At 43.0% G+C, this 17557-nt stretch overlaps 1 pseudogene; it reads right to left on the bottom strand.

The window, feature by feature from the left end:
- Window positions 1-9970: 9970 nt before the first annotated feature.
- On the bottom strand, window positions 9971-14402 carry LOC123168572 (uncharacterized; annotated as a pseudogene).
- Between the last annotated feature and the right edge of the window lie 3155 nt (window positions 14403-17557).

Raw genomic sequence — 17557 nt, 5'->3', positions numbered from 1 at the left:
CTTATTTTCCTCCAAAATGACCCATTTTACCTAGGTTAGCTTATAAATGATGCAGTTCATCCAAGTTAGCTCAAAAATGACCCATTTTACCTAGATTAGCTCCTAAATGATCCATTTTACCTACGTTAGCTTTAAAATGGTCCATTTCACCTACGTTAACTCCAAAATGACCCATCTTACCTAGGTTATCTCATAAACGATCCATTTCAACTTATTTAGCTCATAAACGATCCATTTGACCTAAGTGAGCTAAAAAAGATCCATTTCACCTAAATTAGCTCTTAAATGATCCATTTCACCTAAGTTAGCTGAAAAAGATCCATTTCAACTAAATTAGCTCAAAAATGATCCATTTCAACAAAGTTAGCTCAAAACCGATCCATTTCAACAAAGTTAGCTCAAAAACGATACATTTGACCTAAGTGAGCTAAAAAAACGATCCATTTCACCTTAGTTACCTCAAAAACGATCCATTTCACCTTAGTTACCTCAAAAACGATCCATTTCTAACTTTCTTATTTTGCCATTTTGCAGATTTCATTATGTGCTGGATGGAGTGCTTGTTCTACTCTTCTTCTTCTTGTCTTCTCATTCTTGTCTTCTCATTGTAGTCACCTTAGCTATGGAGTGCTTCTTTATGTATGGATGGAACTTCTTTATGTATGAAATGATGGATGGAACTTGTTTATGTATGAAATGATGGATGGAACTTGTTTATGTATGAAATGATGTATGAACTTGTTTATGTGATGAATGCCTGTGAAATATATCTATATGTCATATATATTTTCTGTGCAAATTGTGGGATTTAACAAAAAACAGAAAAAACAGACAATATGCAGGCTCTTTGCCGTCTGCCACCGACGGCAAAGAGCTCTTTGCCGTCTGCCGCGGACGGCAAAGAAGCCACGTGGCAGCCAACTGTGCTTCCTGGGAGATGACCCATTTGGTCAGTTTGCCTACAGTGGCAGACGGCAAAGACTTTGCCGTCCGTGGCAGACGGCAAAGAACCTGCACTTTGCCATCTGTGGCAGACGGCAAAGAACCTGCCATCTAGTGACGTGTAGATGACATCATACGGCAGACGGCAAAGACCAGAGAAATTTTGCCTTCCGCGGCGGACGGCAAAGGTCTGCCGTTAGCCACTTAACGGACTGACAGCGCAATTATTGCCGTCCACCCTCTTTGCCGTCCGCCGCAGACGGCAAAGGCTCTTTGCCGTCCGCCGCCAGGAAGCAGACGGCAAAGCAGCTGTTTACCGTAGCCTTCTTTGCCGGAGTCTTTTGCCGTCCGCGGCTGACGGCAAAGGTCTTTGCCGTCCGCCTTTCGAGCCTTTGCCGTCCGCCGTGGCAGACGGCAAAGTAGTTGTTTCCTGTAGTGTATGGACAAATCCTTTAAATATAACTCAAGGCAACCATTAGTCCATAGAGATTGTCATCAATTACCAAAACCAAACATGGGGGCACCGCATGTTCTTTCAGCAGGGACGCCTCGATGGCACGTGAAACCATCCCAATGGTATGCCACATAGCCAACTGATCCATGCCTAGTAAATAGGTTAGCGCCGCAACCCATATTCTATTGAAATATCAAGATTCAAAGAGCATGTAGGAAGCAATCTCGGGAGTGTCTTTGCGGAGCTAGCATAATGATTGGTGAGGCTATCCTCTTGTCACAAGTCGGTCCGACGCCCAAAGACAATTCCAAAGGGCAAGCCATGTGAATATCTTGCATTTAGGAGGCGCCCAATCCTGTGGGGTTACTTCATTCGAGTAGCTTGACTTGAGATGATGTGTACTTTACACCTATATCGAGAATACAAATAGAAGTGTCTCGCCCCTAAAATCGTCATGTTCCATGTGTTGATTTCCATCCATGATGGATTGTGGTGCTCATTAGCTAATTGTAAATTCATGAGCACACAACTCTGTTAGTTGACCTCTTAAACTATTCTGTCGGTCGGGTGCATCAATTTTGTAGCATTGAAACAAGACAGGAGCTTTCCCTTTACATTGATTAAGGAGAAGAAAACATGTTGGCCGGGATCCAAAGTAGAAAGAGCTCAAATCATAAAAGGACAATGAGCCAAGCTCGATCTTACTCCTTGATGTTTGTGCCGACACAGAGGACACTAATGATTTGTAGTTGAAGGCCTTAGTGTTCATTTCTTGCGAGATTTTCCAACACACGAGAATTGCAATGGATCGGGGAGTGGCCCGTGGCACAAAAAACTGCCTAATGGTGTGCCACATCAGCACCTGATCCATACCTGCAAAACAGGTTGACATCGCGGCCTACATTCTCCTAGAACATCTGACATTCGAAGAGCGTGTGAGAAGCGATTCTGGGAGCAGCTTTGTAGAGCTGGAATAAAAGTTTGGTGGGGGCTCGAGCTGATTTGGTGCTCTAGAATCATCTTTGGACAGCGGACCGACTTGTGACCCTGGAGGATATTCATCTCAAGTCCAGTAGAGGTGTAAAGACGATTCTAAAGACCAAAGATCCCCGGCATGCATGAGTCTTTGGTGAAAGACGATTCTAAAGCACGAAGTCAGGTGAATATCCTCCAGGGTGTACTTCATCCGATCGGTAGCTTGACTTGAGATGGACAATACTTTACACCTATGTTGGACATGAACTGTAGCATTGTAAAAAGAAATGTCTGGTCCCCCCCTCTCTCAAATAGTTCCATTCCGTGTGATGATTTCCATCCTCAATACTCGTTATGTTCCTAACTGTAAGTCATTTTAAAGATTTCAATATGAACTACATACGGATGTATATAGACATACTTTAGAGTGTAGATTCACTCATTTTGCTCTGTATGTAGTTCATATTAGAATATATTAAAAAAACTTATATTTAGAAACAGAGGGAGTAATATAAACGTATTTGCTCGTCGTGCTTGCCGTTTTGACTAACTGGCACCCATTTTCTTTCCCAAACAAAAAGGATTAAATCATGCATGTACTTTGCCTAACCAAATTAATCGCATAAACAACACTCATGAGCCCCCGCAAATGAAAAAACAATACTCGTGAGTATATAACAGCAGCAGCAACGACAACAACAACCGAAAGAAACAAAGCACATGCATGATGGACTTTGCTTTAAACTATCAAGTCTATTTTACTTGGATGGCATGATCAAGTTATGACTTATGACAAAGTTTTGGCATCATCCATCATGCATGTGCATCTGATGCATGCGCCGGCCGGACCGGGCGTGGCCTAGGACTAGGAGGCATCATCATCATGCGCGCGCTAACGGCCGAACTCGTGCATGGCAAAGGCGCCACGCACAATCAAAAGGCCAAGGCCAAGGATTCTCCCTCCACCATCACCCCCTTGGCCTGCAGCAGCTTTGCAAAGTGATTCATCTCCAAGACCAGAACCACCACCACTGCGTTAATCATGACGGCGGCCAGCACCCGGCGCACGTCCACGTAGCACCACTGCTCCCCCATGCACCGTCGGCCGCCATCGCCACTATGTATGTTGCCGTCGGGGATCGGGCGTCTAATCATCGGCACCCCACCACGATCGCAAGGACGGAAGAGTAAGTAGTCCTAGGAATCCTAGGTAGCAGCCGCTAGCGTGGGCGAGGCCTCGCACTAGCTCTGTTCCTCGAATGATTGAGCTATGCTTGAGCTGGTAGTGGGAGTGGATAATCAGAGCCTTCTTCAGCACTGCCACAGATCAAATCTGGACTGTAAAACAAGGACAAACTGTATGAGTAAATCCACTTCTTTCTGCAAGACAAAAACGGTCTGTTACATGCAGTATTTTCTTACTTTTGTCTATAGCTGCCTCGACGCCTTGTCCTGAACAGAGGAAGCAATTTTCCTGCAAAAAAAAAAATCAGAAAGACAAAAAAGCAAAGCGCAACTGTTTGAGCCGTCAATTCTCTGGCCCTGCCTGGCTATTTGGGAGGACCATTCTACCCGCACCAAACGACCGGCGCCACCACACCAAACCAGAGCAGCGACCCGTCGAAAACAGAATGTATGAGCAGGAAGATTGCGAGCCATATGGCGACAGTCTCAATGTTGATGCATACAGGAGATATAGGCGGTCGCCCCTGATCTAGGAAACATTTTTCTAGCCTTTAGGAGGCTTCAGTTCGAGCCTTGTCTCGAGGGTCCGTGTGGACCGTGCCGGGTTTAGGTCAGGTGTAGCTTCAGTTCAGCTGTATGGCAATCTAGAATTGGCCTGAAGCCTCTTGCGTGCAGGCAACCTTTTTTTTTTGAGAACCGGGCTAACCCCCTTTCCATTACTTAGAACGGAAATACAACCAGTCTGAGAAACAGAGATGAGACTAAGAACAAGGAGAAGGGGAGAGCCAGTTCAACGCACTACTAGGAAACCCACGGCACCCGCCCGCCATCGAAACGGGCGCCATGGGGCGAAAACCTAGTAGCACCAAACATCTAGACCTATTACAAACGACAGTCCAAAAGCCACCAGAAAGTATGACAGCAAAACACCAGGAGCCGTAGCTCAAAACAGTAGTCCTCTGTCCAGACGACCGGGGTAAACGAGACGCAGCGTGAGTATGAGGTGCTTGGGGGATAAGCGTGCAGGCAACCTGATAGCAGATGGGTGCATTTGACCAAAGGGAAACTAACCAGCAGTGAGAAAAATAGGTTATCCATGTTTGGCGATGTGCTATGGCTAAACTACTTGCACCTGATATGGCGTGCGGAGAACTTCTCTGCTGGCGGTCGAAAGTCGTCAGGCACGGAGAACCTCAGCTCTGCAGTTGGCATATGGCTTCAGAAACAAGCGAAAAAGGAGCTCATGTGAACATAATACTAACAGTTTAATCTCGAATGAACGCGTGTGTCACCGAGAGAACAGAACTCACCTGCATTCTGACCGGCGAAAAAGCAAGCAACATGACACTGTCGTGCTACAGGTGCATCGACACCGATCCTCAGGTCATAGTAACTTGCTCAGCACACTTGGTGGGATTCGGAATCAAGATTCCGGAATACCGTGGCGCACTCCCGATCCCATCTCCTTCCATCAATCACATGCAAAAATGGTTGCAAGCACACAGGATTGTAGTATGCTTCACATTTCCTCCCATGAATCAGACAGATTGCACCGCAACGCCACGTCCTCCTCTGCTTTGGCTCGTGTAGTGGGCATCAGGCCTGAGAGCAAGTAAAGCAGCAGCGGCTTCCATCACCAGCGTCGCATACGTGGAGGCTCCCGACACCGTCCAACATGCAGCTGCGGGATCATCAGGCCAAATCCAACTCCCAGTGGAGATGCCAGGTGCACAGGAATGGGGAAAGGCCAACAAGTGCAGATCAAGGCAAGCACCATCTGGGAATTAAGATTGTGACAGGTGACCAGAGTCATTCATGGAGAAGATACATGCGATCTTGCCCTAGCTAGCTAAGCAGTAGCAAAAAAGCAATAACATAAAGGGTAAAAGGAGCGCCCATACCAGGATAACCATTTGTCCATGTCCGCAGCATGCATGACCGGGCCGGCAAGAGCTAGTGACATGAGGGAGTGCCCACAGCACCACGGAGGAGTAACAAACTTGGTTTATTTATTTTAGCTGCACGATAAGGAGGCATGCAAGTTTTCAACACCAAATCAAATCAGCAGCTCCAGGAACCAACTCTGAGGGCGAAGTGCCTTCCCTAAAGACCTGATGTTAACATGAGCAAAAAGGAGAACAATTACTAGGCAAGCTAGAATCCGGGCTTTACCATGCATAGCTCCATCCACTAGATGAAAAGTTGCTCCACCTTGTTAATGATCACAGGTTCTGAAACCATCCGTTAACACGTCATAACGAACTTTTCATTATGGTAGATTCAGTAAGGTTTACCCTAGCAAGCACGATCGGGACGTTTTCCTTCTCCCCGGTCAGGGTCGAAATCAAATCCGATAAGTTCATCTCCGTAATAATTATACTAGTTGTTTCATTCCATAGAAACCACAGATTGCTTGTCAGCAGATTTTCACCAGGGAAAGTTGCATCCTTTTAAAGCATAACTATGCTTTCTTTTGCAAAACTCGAGGTGCTGGTATATGCACTAAAACTATTTAAATGGCCTCAATGCATCTTTGACTTCCAGTGTAGTACTTACTACCTTAAGTCCCCTTTACTTGTTTCTAGATCATCTGTTGTAGACCCAAAGCAATGTTAAGATCTTTTAGCCACCCCACAAACATATTTTATCAATAGCAGTCAAAGTAGTACATGTATTTTTTAGTCATACTGAGATGCATGTATTTTTCAGTCAGCAAAGCAAGCAACTTCCTAGTTAAAGAAAGAAGACATGCTTGTAGTCAGGTTCAGCCTGAATGATGCAAAAGACTGGAATATATGTCTATGAATGAAATTTGTATAATTGTTGCATCTTCTCTATCATGCTTCAGGGACAGGCTAATGGAAGATCTGAAATTACAACTCCAGAAGCAAAGAAAGCTGGGCTATAGGACAATGACAGCATTCAACCACAAGCCCAAGCCTATTACTTAACTAGGCCCAGGTCCATTAAATCCTCAAAGACCAAGAAATGGAATCAGCTGCTGTTGTAGAATCCACATTCCAGTGTCACTGACTGAGTCATGGGAGATGCCAAGTCTCGTAAATATCAACTGGTACCATCGAGTTCGATTCTAATAACAGGAATATAGTAAAAATAAACAGTTAAGTCCCACAGGTGAGCAAGAAACTTTGGTCTTCTAGTTACAGAACAAAGCTGACATAATTCTAGATGCCGCAAATCATGTCCAGCATATCAAAATTGAAAATCACACACTTATGTTCAAAGACCAAATTAGGAACATTTTGAGACATAGCAAAACAGGGTACATCTGAAGATGCAGCAGACTATGAAGAAAAGAAGACTGTAATACAAAAAGATGATTGTCGCTAAGAAAAGAAGACCAAATTAGCTCAATTCTGAAAATACATGGGCTAGGGCAATGGTAGCATGCAAGGAGATGCACATCTTTAGCTCAATGCTGATTCAGTCATGGGAGATGCACGTCACATAAATATCAAGCAGCGCCATCATGTTCGATTTCAATATAAGGAATATTGCAAAACAAACAGTTAAGATCCCAGATGAGTAACACACTTTGGCCTTCTAGTTAACTCCCTCTATAAATAAATATAAGAGCGTTTAGATCACTAAAGTAGTGATCTAAACGCTCTTATATTTGTTTACGGAGGGAGTACAAAACAAAACTGACATAATTTTAGATGCCGTAAATCATGTCCAGCAGATCAAAATTTCAAACACACACACTTACTTTCCAAGATCAAACTAGTGAGACATAGGAAAACAGTGTACATCTGAAAATGGAGCAAGCTATGAAGAAGAAAAAATACAAGATGATTCAGTTAATAAGACAAAAGAAACCATCTGCAAGACTGCAACTAGTACTACTGTAAATAGTACACATGTTTACTACGTTTCTGAGAATACATCCAGCGATGATGCTCTAAAAAATAAAATATCCGACCCCGCCTGCTAGTACCACTTTCAAATAATGCACCTGTCAGTTCATTTCTGAAAATACACGCAGCAAAGATGCATCTCTTCTAATGATGTGATGCTTTGAACAAACCTCCAGGACTCTCGACTGAATTAAGAAATGGCTTACAATTTTCCTAGTCTAGCAGGGAACCAATTTACAAATGCGACAAGATGTAACGGCAATTCAATCTCCCTAGAGGCATATAAGTTCTCTGGGGGCCAATAAAAGTATCCAGTCCGACTGAAACGTTCCATGCAATGTGCCAATTGCGTGTTTATTATATCCCACTCACTTGGTCAAATGGTTTCATATAGCACAAGAAAATTAATGCCTTCACTACTGTGTATCAGGTCGCAAGAGAGAAAAATCAGCGCTGCAATGAGATGTGACACAATATCAAAGTCCAGATTGGCCATAGCCCAATGCACTTCTCAACACAACAGTTCAGTACTTTGACAAGGGCAAACTGTAGATAAAATCCATAGAGCATATAATCTTTTTCAAAAACTGAAATGTCATAATCGCCTAGACATGGTCAAATTACACATTTCAGGGGGCAACTTATTCTGTTTGCTGATGATCACAGTCCTAATTGAAAATTCCAAACTAGACAAACTGCTAATAGTGGGGATGTACTCTTAACTAGACAGTATACTGAATCTAGAGACAAAATTTCAAGGACCAGGGTGACGCTTATATGTTCAACCTTCGCAATAATATCAAAGCATATGCAACACAATGGTAATGCATACACGAATGAAAATAAGGTCAGAATCGTGTGAAATGCAAACTTGTGCAACTTATTATGGTGCTCTAGGAACCAGTCAATAGTTTCCGTGGTGAAAGGGCACACTTTGATTCTGAAAATATACAAAGGGAACCAATCAGCGGTTTATATTAGTACAGTGTTCACCGGCATGTCTCGTTAATTGCGGTTTTAGAAAAGAGCCACATCACCTTCATTGCATAGAATAGGGGCTGCTTACCGGATATGCATGATCCTCCCTCGTGCGTGGATATCTTGGAAACATCGAACCGCCATTTCGCAGTCACGAGAATGGGCAGCAGAGGACATTAGGTACATCAAGACGCCATTTCACAGTCATAAGAATGGGCAAACAGCATTAGGTACAGCAAACACAATGATAATCGGAATATATATCTCGGTACAGACCCTGCCGAATCATCTCGCGGGTCACTCCATGAGCAATGTCACATTCACAAGTAAGCACAAAAACACGCCCTCTAGTGCTTTCAACAATCTAATAGCCAATCGTCTCTTGGCTTACCTAGCATAGCAATTTATTATGCCAAGTAGAGTGGTCATCTGTGATTTGTCACTGGACAGATAACAGAAGATTTCTTTACCTTCCATCAAGAGAATAGCTTACTAAAACAATGGAGGTTTGGCAAGGTCCTTTCACTCTGACAAGGTAAAGCAGAACCAAGGCTTAGATGCTTTCGCCATCGATTCATTTTTATTCCTGGGAGGCCCCGGTTCTTCTTTCTTGCTAAGTTAAGGTCTTGACTGGACACAAATTTCCTATAATTGACCAGAAAGAAACATACTTCCGACAGGATGCAGTCTTTCTTCCTGTACTTTTTACTTGTTGAAGATTCGTTGGTGATAAATGAATGGAACATATATCTCTTCCGCCCTCACCGTTGCAGATAAAAGAACTTCTCTTAGCTGGCATTCCTTTCAAAGTTAATGCATAGCCAATCCACATGTTTTGTCTATTTAAGTGTTTGTCGAGGTAAGCAGTTGGTGTGATGTGCAAGTTTATCAACTTCAGCAAGCACATTATGTACAGGGTACAGAACAAACAGGAGCAACAACAGCAAAGGGAGCGAAAACGGACATTACACATGCCTCACTTGGGAATGGCTAGCAATTGAACAATGGGCCACTCAATAGTGGCCTGGTTATTTGCAGTACTGAGCTAAACTAATTGGTGGCCTGTTGAGAGCAGTGGGAGGCTACGACGAGACAGAGACAATGAGCTCAACTAGCTTGCAGCACCAACTCTGGATTATTTTCAGGCAACATACGATGTAGTTGCGGTGTAACAAGACCATTTGCTCCAAAAGTTGGACCACCAGTCCTTAATGCCCACATAGTCCATTGATAAATCAAATGATTTCATGAAATAATATTCATAGTCATTAAACTAACCATGGATACATATCTAGAAACATTGATAAGTCAAATGATTTCATGAAATAATATTCATAGTCATTAAACTAACCATGGATACATATCTAGAAATGATCCACATATTTGGGGCTCAAATTCAGTTCGTGTCAATAGTTTTTGTACTCCACCTTCCAACTATTACTATCCTAATTATTGCTTTGTGTGTCCTTGCCACTTTGAAAAAAGTTAAAATGGTAACAATTTAAATGAAGCTCATTTGGAAGGAAGAAGAACGATGGCACGGACTTTCTTCATTTCCATATAATTTAACTAATCAGCATAAAAGAAAGGTCCACAGAGCAGAGACGAGTAGTTTACAACAAAAGTCATTAGACAGAAAAAGAATGCCGTCACCTTCAGTTTCACAACTACTGAAGAAAAAGCTAGACCTCATAGATGACACAGGCCCAACAAAATAACCTATGTACAATACATGCTAAGGGGTCATTTGTCCTTTAATCATCCTCCTCCGGCTTCACAAAGAATTCGATAAAAGCAATCCGGCTTGGCTGTTGAGCCCCTCCAGCAAAATTATGGTAGGATTGCGTACCTAGCCTTGCAACTGAAACCAGGTGCTGGATTTTGAGCATCCCTCCCCTCCCAATCGTCACTTTACTCCCACGATTCTCCTTCAAGACGCTACTTGGAACATTCGAGGTAGTGGCACGAAGAAACTTGTACTTATACCTTGCAGAGAACTGTAGGATCAGCACAAAGAAGCATGCTGTAGATTTTAGGCGCAAGAGTTTTACCTGTAGGACAGTTCTTGGTCACACTGGAATGCAATTAGAAGATCGGTATTTGCATAGTAGGAGAATTCAATCTGCCAAATGGATTAAGTGGCATTTAGATATGGACACCAATGGAAGCTATCTGAAGTGCAGACAGAAATTCATGACACACCTCCAAGTCACCATGCCCTTCGCCTTTAAATATTACTGAAGGGGGGTCTGGATGAAATTGAATCTGAATGCTGGAGCCTGGCCACTCAAGGTCATCAATTGATTCTTTCAGGATGGCAGACTGACATTTCAAGAGGTGAATCATTAGTTTTGAGGTACTAAAAGTAAGAACTCGTAGCAAGGGAATACTGCCACAAAAGAATGGAGAAAGTGTTGCAGGTACCTTAACAGTAAAAGTGACTGGAGTATTCCCTGCATGCTCAAAATGGTAATCCCAGGCGACAGTATCAGGAATTCTGGTTCTGATTTCTGCATGTATACATGCATCTGGAGACCCCACTGACCTGCACTCGTGTTACCAGAATGAAAAGCATGAGCAAAATGATTGACTTGCTTTCGTTGAAGTTCAGAAGAGGGATACATATAGCTCTGCTTGTAGCAGTTACAGAACCAGACGTGTACTGAATCGTGCATCATGGGCTAGTACAGGCTAGGACTAAGTCACGGAATAACTGAGCATGACAAGCTAATGTAACAGTGCAGCACTGAATCAATGTATACAATTAACAGCCCCCTGCAGTATCAGCCGCCAGAGATGCTGAGACTGGAGCGAAATTCCTGAAAAACTGCAGGAGTTGCTGGAGCCAGACAATCTCAGGAACTGCGTGAGCAATAGCTCAGTATTCTGCTTCAGCCGATGAACAGGAAACAGTGTGCTGCCTCTTTGAAGACCATGGAATCAAATTATCACCTAAGAATACACAAAACTCAAAAGTAGAGAGCCGAGTTTCAGAGCATCCAGCCCAGTCGGCATCTGAGCATGCTATCAGAGAGGTAGGAGTGGAAGTGGTGAGATGCAGACCAAGGTTAAGAGTTCCTTTAAGGTATCGAATTATTCGTTTGATAAGGTTGAGGTGAGGTTCGCGAGGATCATGCATAAACAGGCAGGCTTGCTCAACACAATATGAAATTAATTAGAGTTGCATATTGCAGGGCACCTGCAAGTCTGCGATAAAAGGTTGGGTCAGAAACAGGGGAGCGACTAGAATCAAGCTTAGAACCGGTGTCAACTGGAGTGCGAGCAGTACAAAAAGTTGTCATTCCAGCTTTGTCGATGAGTTCAGAAATGTATTGACGTTGAGAGAGAAAGAGACCAGAAGAAGATCTGCTAACAGAAATACCAAGGAAATGGTGAGGAGGACCTAGGTCAGTCATGGAGAATTCAGAATTGAGGGAATCAATAACGATGTTGAGAAATGCAGTGAGAACAACATCATCAACGTATAAAAGAAGGTAAGCAGTTTGAGTAGCTGAATGATAAATGAACAGACAGCTATTAGATTTAGAAGCAGAGAAACCAATTCGCTGGATAAAGGTAGAAAACTGATGGAACCAAGCTCTAGGAGCTTGTTTTAGACCATATAGAGATTTTTTTAAGGAGACAAACATGATGAGGAAAAAAAGGGTTTTCAAAACCTTGAGGCTGTTCACAGCTTACTGTTTCTTGTAAGTATCCATGCAAAAAAGGCATTTTGAACATCAAGTTGGTGAATAGGCTATGAGGACGATACTGCAATGGATAAAACAATTTGAATAGTGCTTGGTTTAACTACAGAAGAGATGGTTTCCTCTAGTCTATACCTGTCTGCTGAGAATAACTTACAGACCCATCTGCCTTTATAGCGTGCAAGCGACCCATCTGCAAGATATTTGTGTCCAAAATTCAATTTCCCAAAATCTAAATTAGCAGAGGAGGGCCTAGGAACAAACACCCATGTTTCATTTTGAAGAAGAGTGTCATATTCAGAACACATAGCATCTTTCCACTTTTGATCATGGAGGGCAGACTGGTAAGTTTTGGGTAGAGGAGAAATAGCTACTCCCTCCGTTCACAAATATAAGATGTTTTGGATATTTCAATATAGACTACATACAGACTGAAATGAGTGAATAAACACACTAAAACGTGTCTATATACATCCGATTCAAAAAACAGTTAGAACATCTTATATTTGTAAACAGAGGGAGTAGAAGATTAAGCAGGCGTACAGAGATGCCAAAACCATGCTTGGCTTGAGTGGTCGTGCGATGAGAATTAGACGGGATGGTAACAGGAATAGCATTGGCAGGAAGAGGTGGTGTGTTGGGAGAGGAGGGTGAAGAATAATAACTAGTGGAGGATGTTGTAGAAGGAGAGGATGTAGATTCAGATGCTGAAGCTGATAAGGGAAGAGATGGTGGAGAAATAGGTGTAGGTGGATTTTGAGGTGAAGAAATAGGTGTAATAAGGTTGTGTAGTGTAGATAAGGTGTAGGTGAGGAGATATATGTTGGTCGTGATGAGGATGTACTAGGAGTAATGGAGGGTGGTTGCGGAAGCGTTGTAGTGGAGTGGCGAGAGGAGAAAGGGAAGGACGTCTCATCGAAGACAACATGGCGTGAAATAATTACACGGCCGGAGTCCAAGTCCAAACACCTATATCCATGGTGTTCATCTGGATATCGTAAGAACACACATGGAAGAGATCTAGGTGCAAGCTTATGGGTGGTAGCTGTGATGTTAGGAAAACAGAGACAACCAAATAGTCGTAGGAGCAAAATGATTAGCTTGCTTTCGTTGAAGTTCAGCAGAGGGATATATATATATATAGCTCTGCTTGTAGAAGTTACAGAACAAGACGTGTACTGAATCGTGCATCGTGGGCTAGTACAGGCTACGACTAAGTCACGGAATAACTGAACGTGACAAGCTAATGTAACAGTACAGCACTGAATCAATGCATACACTTAACACAAAAGTCCGACGAGAACCGCCTGGCAGTTAACCTTTTTATTTGTTTCACATTAGTAAGTTACATCCATCTCCAGAATTAACTTAAATTTTGAGTTGAACACGAAGCTCGAATGTTTATTTGTTTTTGGCAAGGGTGGGAATGTAGTAAAGTGAACTTTAGGAGCACGATTTATTGATCTCATCAAGGTTTAATATAAAGATGAACAAATAGCTATTTATATTTTATCCACCGCAGTCACAGTATCACGATTATGCAAATGTCTAATGGGTTACAAAATCAATTGACAGCATTACGAAGCAAGGACGAACAAAGAGAACCTAGTAGGCAGACAAGATGCACACCTGAGGAGAAGCTGCATGTCGGGGCCAGGGTACCGGATCTCGACGGGGGAGGCGAACCCTGGGACGGTAAACATGTTGAGGCAGTCGATGAGGAGCCCCAGGCTGAGGCCGAACCGTGGACCGGCCCTCCGCCCCGTAGTCGTACTCCGCAAACAGCTGCAACGGTCAATCCCCAGTGAATTTCAAACAGCCGGGCTCGGTGAGGAATAAACGCGAACACCTGGCGGGCACGAACCTCGGTCTTGAGGTAGACCTTGGCCTGGAGGCAGCCGCTCTCCTCCACGGTGACCACGATGCCGTGCTCCGACAGCTCCACCACCGCGCCCTGCGGGACGACCATGCCATGGAGGGCGGCTCTTAGATACAGCCTACGCGTGCGGAGGAGAGGAGAGGAGAGGAGAGGAGAGGAGAGGGGGGCGGCTGCTGACCTGATGCTTGTTCCAGCGGACGCAGGAGAGGGCGTCGACCATGCCATGCACGCAGTCCACCACGCACACCAGGTCCGGCGCCTCGTCGCCCTGCCCCTGCCCGGACGTCGTCGACGAGCTCATCCCCGCTCCCTGGACCCACGCCTCGCCGCCGCCGCTGGAGTCTCTTCTCCCGCCTTCTTTTTTCCCTTTTTTTTAGACAAACTTTTTTTTTCCCCGCGATGGCGCCAAGCTGCTGCCGCTTCAGTTGGCCCATTTCTAGCGGTTCAGGCCTCGGATACTAAAAGGGCCCTACAACGGGCATATCTATAAGCATTTACCCTTACGGAGAGTATGGCATTTTGGTGCCCAGGCTCATCTGCACCTAGACTCAAAAAAAAAAGCTCATCTACACCCTGTTAGAAAACAATTCGTAACAAATTAAAAAAAAACAAAAAAATTCTAAAACAAAATTTTTGAGGTAGACAATTTGATGCGTGAGGCCCGCTTCAAATTTCAAGTCATTTGGACGTCTGAGCTGCTCACAGGAAAAAAGTCAAATCGGACCAAAACAGTACATGAACAGTAAACATTTTTACAGGCCCCCAATTTGTTTTTTTGCTGAGAGCTCTTTAGATGTTCAAATGATTTAAAATTTTGATGAAACCGCACGCATCAAATTGTCTATCGCACAAAAAAATGGAATTTTTTGAATTTTTTTAGTATTTATTTTGATTTTTTTCGTCGGCAGGGGTGCAGATGAGCTCGGGTGCAGAGATGGATTTGCCCTTATGGGCAACTTTGCCGGAGCGGGAGTATGTACCGCAGCAACTATTTATCGCATTAGGCGATGGAGAGTATGTACCGCAGCTCCCCGACTATTTATGGCATTAAGTGATACAGTAGCCAGCTAGAAACAAGGCGCTGCTAGCCACTCCACTAGGCCACGTCCGCGGTATGTAATAGCGGCGTGCCCTACTTAAGGATTCGAGCCGGTTTTCTTTGTTCTTTTTGTTTTCCTTTCTTTCTTTTCTTTTTTCTTCTCCATTTTTCAGTTATTTTTTATTTTATTTTTTATCTAATTTGTTTTTTTAGGTTTTGCTTGTTATCATTTTCTACATTTTTTTGTATATGTCAACAATATTTTTTAAATACACGCCTAGCATTCCTCGTTCATTTTTTGTTTTTATTTTGTTTTTTCTTATGTTTGTTTCTGTCTTCCCTCTACATTTTCGTATATATCAAAAACAATTTTTTAATAAGTGATCAATATTTTTTTCTATACACGTTCAACATTTTCTGAAGACTTATTCAATATTTTTAAAATACTTGTTTAATATTTTAATGCTTATTCAGCATTTTTCAAATACATGTTCAATATTTTTCAAGTAGTCGTTCAACATTTTTTAATACTTATTCAACATTTTCAAATACTTGTTCAATATTTTTAATAGTTATTCAATATATCTAATGCTTATTCAACATTTTCAAATACTAGTTCAACAAATTTTTTAAATACACGTTCAACAATTTTTAATACCTATTCAACATTTGTCAAATACTTGTTCAACATTTTTAATACTTATTGAACATTTTTAAATATTTTCTAAACATTAAAAAAAATACTTATTCAACATTTTTTATTACTTTGACATTTTCTCAATACTCGTTCAACATTTTTAATGCTTATTCAGCATTTTTTGTGTTTGTTAACCGATATTATTTCGAGAAAAGCATGGGAAAACCAAGTAAAAAGAAAATAAAAGGCATGTTGAATTAGACGAGTAAAAATGAAGAAACAAAGAAAATAAAAACATAGTAAAAAACAGGAAAAGGAAGTAAACATGGTAAAACTCGGCTCATTTTTCTTCTAGTAGGCCGCGCTCTCCATAGAGTACAACAAGTTGAGTCTGTTGTAGTGGCTAGAAGTGCTGGGAAGCAACTAGTTGATCCCATGATCAATCCCTAGCTAGCACCATTTTTAACTCTGTTTTTTCCGAAAATATTCGCTACAGTGGTCCGACCAGATATGTAGCGCTCGACGCAAGAATTCCCCGCCCAATGCCCAATGCTGACTGCGGAAGCGTGCTGAAAAGAACATACCCCGATGCAAAGTTATTGGGCTATCCTGATGCAGTGGTCCGACCAGATATGTAGCGCTCGACGCAAGAATTCCCCCTCGTCTCACTTAATGCGAGATATAGGAGCGCCCAATGCCCAGTGCTGACTGCGGAAGCGTGCTGAAAAGAACATACCCCGATGCAAAGTTATTGGACTATCCTGATGCAGTGGGCCTTTTTATTTCATAGGTACTACTGGCAATTTTTTTGACCCGTATTCCTGTGCATACGGGTCATCCCAATGGGCTCCACCCCTATCATCTCTCCTCTGAGCTCCCCAATGGCGTACAAGACTTGCTTAAAATACCAAGAAACTGTCTCAGTGAATCTCCCGAATGTGTTGTGAATCACTCTGAACCTCTGGTTATGACTTACAACATGAAGTAGCATTACAGCTTACTCTTCACCAGAGGCGTGGATGCTATCTTCTAGCAACCCCCTGATCATAGACATCTACACAAGCTTGGCAAAGACGCTCTTCACATTCGAAGCATGTCCACAGCCTCCATGCACGTCGTTGATGTTGTAGACGTAATTTTGATTCGCGTCCTATGCCTATCTCGGGTTAAACACCGGGGACCATAATGGATAACAGGCACATCACTCTGATGGACCGCTCTCCTTTTGACCAACATGGCTTAGGCCACAAATATGAGTGTTGTTGCGTGAATAACCAGCTTCAGTTGTTCGTCCTAGTGAAATCAACTGTACACCCTACCTAATGACCTAACAATGGAGGGTGGTTGTATGATGCTTACCACTATTGGAGCTGATGATCTGCCCATCCCAGCGATGACACGAACAAGACAAAGAGGAAAGGGGACAAGCAGGGCCTGCTACCGGAGATTGAAGTTGTCGTTGCCACGGGTATCAAGAACTGAGGTTGGATTTGTCATACCGCTGGAGGTGACTGATATGTCTCCAACGTATCTATAATTTATAAAGTATTCATGCTATTTTATTATCATTCTTGGATGTTTTACAATAATTTTATAGTAACTTTATATTATTTTTGGGACTAACCTATTGACCCAGTGCCCAGTGCCAGTTGCTATTTTTTGCTTGTTTTTACATCACAGGAAATCAATATCAAATGGAGTCCAAACACCGCGAAACTTTTTGGAGATTTTTTGTGGACCAGAACACTCAGGATGGGCCAGAGAAGCACCTGGGGCGTGCCTCGAGGGGGACACAACCCACCAGGGCGCGCCTGGGGGACCAGGCGCGCCCAGGTGGGTTGTGCCCACCTCGGTGGCCTCCCACACCCCCTCTTTACCCTATA

The sequence above is a fragment of the Triticum aestivum genome, chromosome 7D, assembly GCF_018294505.1.
Source record: "Triticum aestivum cultivar Chinese Spring chromosome 7D, IWGSC CS RefSeq v2.1, whole genome shotgun sequence".
Classification (NCBI taxonomy): domain Eukaryota; kingdom Viridiplantae; phylum Streptophyta; class Magnoliopsida; order Poales; family Poaceae; genus Triticum; species Triticum aestivum.
Note: the sequence above shows the minus strand (reverse complement) of the source record. Positions and strands in the feature narration are given on the sequence as shown.